Raw genomic sequence first — 5,559 nt, 5'->3', positions numbered from 1 at the left:
ACAGGAGGTAAGGTAGGAATATAGTAGGTGGGGATCCTGTGGGGTCCACAGATCCTGAGGTGATCCTATGGGGTCCACAGATCCTGAGGTGTCATGGAATTCCATCCTTGCGCCAAATAGGCATGTAAAATTCCTTTGCACACCATTCTGGCGTTTAAACGCCGTGTGGTGCACATTCTGGGCATTCAACGCCCATGTAAAGCATGTTTCTGGCATTGAACGCCAGTTTCATGCTTGTTACTGGCGTTCAGCGCCAGTTTCATGCTTGTTACTGGCGTTCAGCGCCAGCTTTTCCTCTCTAGGCACATTCCTGGCATTCAGCGCCAGAATGTTGCTTGTTTCTGGCATTCAACGCCAGAATGATGCTCTGTTCTGGCGTTGAACGCCAGCCAGATGCATCTCACTGGCGTTGAACGCCAGCCTGTGCTTCCTCCAGGGTGCAAATTTTTTTCTGCTGTTTTTGACTCTGTTTTTAATTTTTCTGATTTTTTTCGTGACTCCTCATGATCATGTACCTAATAAAACACAAAATAACAATAAAATAAAAATAAAAATTAGATAAATAAAATTGGGTTGCCTCCCAACAAGCGCTTCTTTAATGTCAATAGCTTGACAGTGGCTCTCATGGAGCCACAAGGTGATCAGGTCAATGTTGTATAGTCCCAACACCAAACTTAGAGTTTGGATATGGGGTCTTAACACCAAACTTAGGGTTTGGTTGTGGCCTCCCAACACCAAACTTAGAGTTTGACTGTGGGGGCTCTTCTTGACTCTGAACTGAGAGAAGCTCTTCATGCTTACTCTCTTTTGTCATAGAGGGATGGCCATGTGCCTTAAACACAAGGTAGTCCCCATTCAATTGAAGGACTAATTCACCTCTGTTGACATCTATCACAGCTCCTGCTGTGGCTAGGAAAGGTCTTCCAAGGATGATGCAATCATCCTCTTCCTTCCTAGTGTCTAAGATTATGAAATCAGCAGCGATGTAAAGGCCTTCAACCTTTACTAACACGTCCTCTACTATTCCATAAGCTTGTCTCAATGACTTGTCTGCCAATTGTAATGAGAACAAGGCAGGTTGTACCTCAATGATCCCCAGCTTCTCCATTACAGAGAGTGGCATAAGATTTATCCCTGACCCCAGATCACACAGAGCTTTTTCAAAGATCATGGTACCTATGGTACAAGGTATTAAGAACTTGCCAGGATCTTGTTTCTTTTGAGGTAGAATTTGCTGAATCCAGGTATCCAGTTCACTAATGAGCAAGGGAGGTTCACTTTCCCAAGTCTCATTACCAAACAACTTGGCATTCAGCTTCATGATAGCTCCTAAGTATTGAGCAACTTGCTCTCCAGTTACATCTTCATCCTCTTCAGAGGAAGAATAGTCTTCAGAGCTCATGAATGGCAGAAGAAGATTTAATGGAATCTCTATGGTCTCTATATGAGCCTCAGATTCCTTTGGATCCTTAATAGGAAACTCCTTCTTGCTTGAGGGACGTCCCAGGAGGTCTTCCTCACTAGGATTTTCGTCCTCCTCCTCCCTTGTGCATTCGGCCTCATTGATTATATCAATGGCCTTGCACTCTCTTTTTGGATTCTCTTCTGTATTGCTTGGAAGAATACTAGGAGGAGTTTCAATGACTTTCTTACTCAGCTGGCCCACTTGTGCCTCCAGATTTCTAATGGAGGATCTTGTTTCACTCATGAAACTGAAAGTGGCCTTTGACAGATCAGAGACTAGATTGGCTAAATTAGAAGTGTTTTGTTCAGAATTCTCTGTCTGTTGCTGAGAAGATGATGGAAAAAGCTTGCCATTGCTCAGCCTATTGCGTCCACCATTGTTAAAGCCTTGTTGAGGCTTTTGTTGATCCTTCCATGAGAAATTTGGATGATTTCTCCATGATGAGTTATAGGTGTTTCCATAAGGTTCACCCATGTAATTAACCTCTGCCATGGCAGGGTTCTCAGGATCATAAGCTTCTTCAGAAGCTGCCTCTCTAGTACTGTTGGATGCATATTGCCATCCATTCAGATTTTGAGAGATCATGTTGACCTGTTGAGTCAACACTTTGTTCTGAGCCAATATGGCATTCAGAGCATGAATTTCAAGAACTCCTTTCCTCTGAGGTATCCCATTATTCACGGCATTCCTCTCAGAAGTGTACATGAATTGGTTGTTTGCAACCATGTCAATGAGTTCTTGAGCCTCTTCAGGCGTTTTCTTTAGGTGAATAGATCCACCTGCAGAATGGTCCAATGACATTTTCGAAAATTCAGATAGACCATAATAGAATATATCTAATATGGTCCATTCTGAAAACATGTCAGATGGACATCTTTTGGTCAACTGCTTGTATCTTTCCCAAGCTTCATTGAGGGATTCACCATCTTTTTGTTTGAAGGTTTGAACATCCACTCTCAGCTTGCTCAGCTTTTGAGGAGGAAAGAATTTATCCAAGAAGGCTATGACCAGCTTATCCTAGGAGTCCAGGCTATCCTTAGGTTGTGAATCCAACCATATTCTAGCTCTGTCTCTTACAGCAAAAGGGAAAAGCATGAGTCTGTAGACTTCAGGATCAACCCCATTCGTCTTTACAGTCTCACAGATCTGCAAGAACTCAGTTAAAAACTGATAAGGATCTTCAGATGGAAGTCCATAAAACTTGCAGTTTTGTTGCATTAAGGCAACTAGCTGAGGTTTCAGCTCAAAGTTGTTGGCTCCAATGGCAGGAATGGAGATGCTTCTTCCATCAAATTTGGACGTTGGCTTTGTGAAGTCACCAAGCATTCTCCTTGCATTATTATTATTTTCGGCTGCCATCTCCTTCTCTTGTTCGAAAATTTCTGAAAGGTTGTTTCTGGATTGTTATAATTTAGTTTCTCTTAATTTTCTCTTTAGAGTCCTTTCAGGTTCTGGATCAATTTCAACAAGAGTGCCTTTTTCCCTGTTCCTGCTCATATGAAAGAGAAGAAAACAAGAAAAGAAAGAGGAATCCTCTATGTCATAGTATAGAGATTCCTTTATGTTAGTAGAAAAAGAAAGGGGATAAGGAAAGGAGAATGGTTTCGGATATTTAGATGGAGAGAGGTGAAGAGAAGTGTTAGTAATTAAATAATTAAATAGAATATGAAAAGAGAGGGAGAATTTCGAAAATAATTTTGAAAAAGGAATTAGTATTTTCAAAAATTAGAGATAAAAAGTAATTAAAATTAAAACATGAAACAATTGGTTAATTAAAAAAATTTTTGAAAAAGAGGTGAGATATTTTCGAAAATTAGAGAGGAAAAAGTAGTTAGGTGGTTTTGAAAAAGATAGGAAACAAACAAAAAGTTAGTTAGTTAATTGAAAAAGATTTGAAATCAAATTTTAAAAAGATAAGAAGGTAAGAAGTTAGATAAGATTTTTTTTTTAAATCAAAGTTTTTGAAAAAGATAAAATTTTTGAAAAAGATAAGATAAAAATTTTAAGAAAAAGATATTTTGAAAAAGATTTAATTTTTAAAAAGACTTAACTAACAAGAAACTACAAGATAAGATTCTAGAATTTAAAGATTGAACTTTTCTTAACAAGAAAGTAACAAACTTCAAATTTTTGAATCAATCACATTAATTGTTAGCTAATTTTTGAAAATTTGATATAAAGATAAGAAAAAGATTTTGAAAATATTTTGAAAAAGAATTTTGAAATTTTCAAAAAAAAAAGGAAAAAATGGAAAAGATATGATTTTTGAAAAAGATTTTGAAAAGATAAGATTTTTAAAATTGAAAATTTGACTTGACTTGTAAGAAACAACTAATTTTTAAAAATTTTTGACCAAGTCAACCCAAAATTTCGAAAATTTGGAGGGAAATAAGGAAAATATATTTTTTTGATTTTTTTGAATTTTTAATGATGAGAGAGAAAAACATAAAAATGACCCAAAATATGAAAATTTTGGATCAAACACATAATGCATGCAAGAACACTATGAATGTCAAGATGAACACCAAAAACACTTTGAAGATCATGATGAACATCAAGAACATAATTTTGAAAAATTTTTGATGCATAGAAAACATTCAAGACACCAAACTTAGAAATCTTTAACGCATGGACTCTAACAAACGAAAAATGCATATGAAAAACAACAAACAACACAAAACAAGAAAACATCAAGATCAAATAAGAGGACTTGTCAAGAACAACTTGAAGATCATGAAGAACACTATGAATGCATGGAATTTTCGAAAAGTGCAAGAAAAATTTTTAAAAGCATGCAATTGACACCAAACTTAAAAATTGACTCAAGACTCAAACAAGAAACACAAAATATTTTTGGTTTTTATGATTTTATGATTTTTTTGGATTTTTATTAAAAATTTTTTTTCGAAAATATTTTTGGAAAAAACGAAAAAAAAGAAAAGAAAAATTTTGAAAAAGTTTTTGAAAAGAAAATTACCTAATCTGAGCAACAAGATGAACCGTCAGTTGTCCATACTCGAACAATCCCCGGCAACGGCGCCAAAAACTTGGTGGACGAAATTGTGATTCATTCTTTTCTAACTCGAAACAATTCCCAGTAATGGCTCCAAAAACTTGGTGCTCAATATCACGGTGTCTAATATTCAATTCACAACTCCGCACAACTAACCAGCAAGTGCACTGGGTCGTCCAAGTAATAAACCTTACGTGAGTAAGGGTCGATCCCACAGAGATTGTTGGTATGAAGCAAGCTATGGTCACCTTGTAAATCTCAGTTAGGCAGATTAAATTGGTTTATGATGAGTTTGAAAACTAATAATAAAAAGAAAATAAAAAGGGATAGAAATACTTATGTAAATCAATAGTGGGAATTTCAGATAGGCGTATGGAGATGCTGTGCTCCTCTTGAATCTCTACTTTCTCATTGCTTTCATCCAATCCTTCTTACTCATTTCCATGGCAAGCTGTATGTAGGGCATCACCGTTGTCAATGGCTACATCCCATCCTCTCAGTGAAAATGGTCATATGCTCTGTCACAGCACGGCTAATCATCTGTCGGTTCTCAATCAGGTTGGAATAGAATCCCTTGATTCTTTTGCGTTTGTCATCACGCCCAGCCTTCAGGAGTTTGAAGCTCGTCACAGTCATTCAATCCCAGAATCCTACTCGGAATACCATAGACAAGGTTTAGACTTTCCGGATCCTCATGAATGCCGCCATCTATCTAACTTATACCACGAAGATTCTGTTGGGGAATCTAAGAGATATGCGCTCCGTCTAAGGTAGAACGGAAGTGGTTGTCAATCACGCGCGTTTATAGGTGAGAATGATGATGAGTTGTCACGGATCATCACATTCATCAAGGTGTTGTGCAATGTATATCTTGGAATAAGAATAAAAGAGAATTGAATAGAAAGTAATAGTAATTGTATTGAAACTTGAGGTACAGCAGAGGTCCACACCCTTAATCTATGGTGTGCAGAAACTCTACCGTTGAAAATACATAAGTGAAAGGTTCAGGCATGGCCGAATGGCCAGCCCCCTGAATGATCAAGAGACCTAATCGTCCAAAGATGCTCTTCAGATCTAAAGT

The 5,559-nt window shown here is 37.2% G+C and overlaps 1 non-coding gene across 1 annotated transcript; it reads left to right on the top strand.

The window, feature by feature from the left end:
• The first annotated feature begins 2,324 nt into the window (after positions 1-2,324).
• Positions 2,325-2,428, top strand: LOC130953500 (small nucleolar RNA R71). Its single transcript, XR_009075669.1, has one exon. It is a non-coding gene; the product is annotated as a small nucleolar RNA R71 (small nucleolar RNA).
• The last annotated feature ends 3,131 nt before the right edge of the window (positions 2,429-5,559 follow it).

This window comes from Arachis stenosperma, chromosome 9 (genome assembly GCF_014773155.1).
Source record: "Arachis stenosperma cultivar V10309 chromosome 9, arast.V10309.gnm1.PFL2, whole genome shotgun sequence".
NCBI classification, from domain to species: Eukaryota; Viridiplantae; Streptophyta; class Magnoliopsida; order Fabales; family Fabaceae; genus Arachis; species Arachis stenosperma.
The sequence above is the reverse complement of the archived record's forward strand: the minus strand, read 5'-3'. Positions and strand labels throughout refer to the sequence as shown.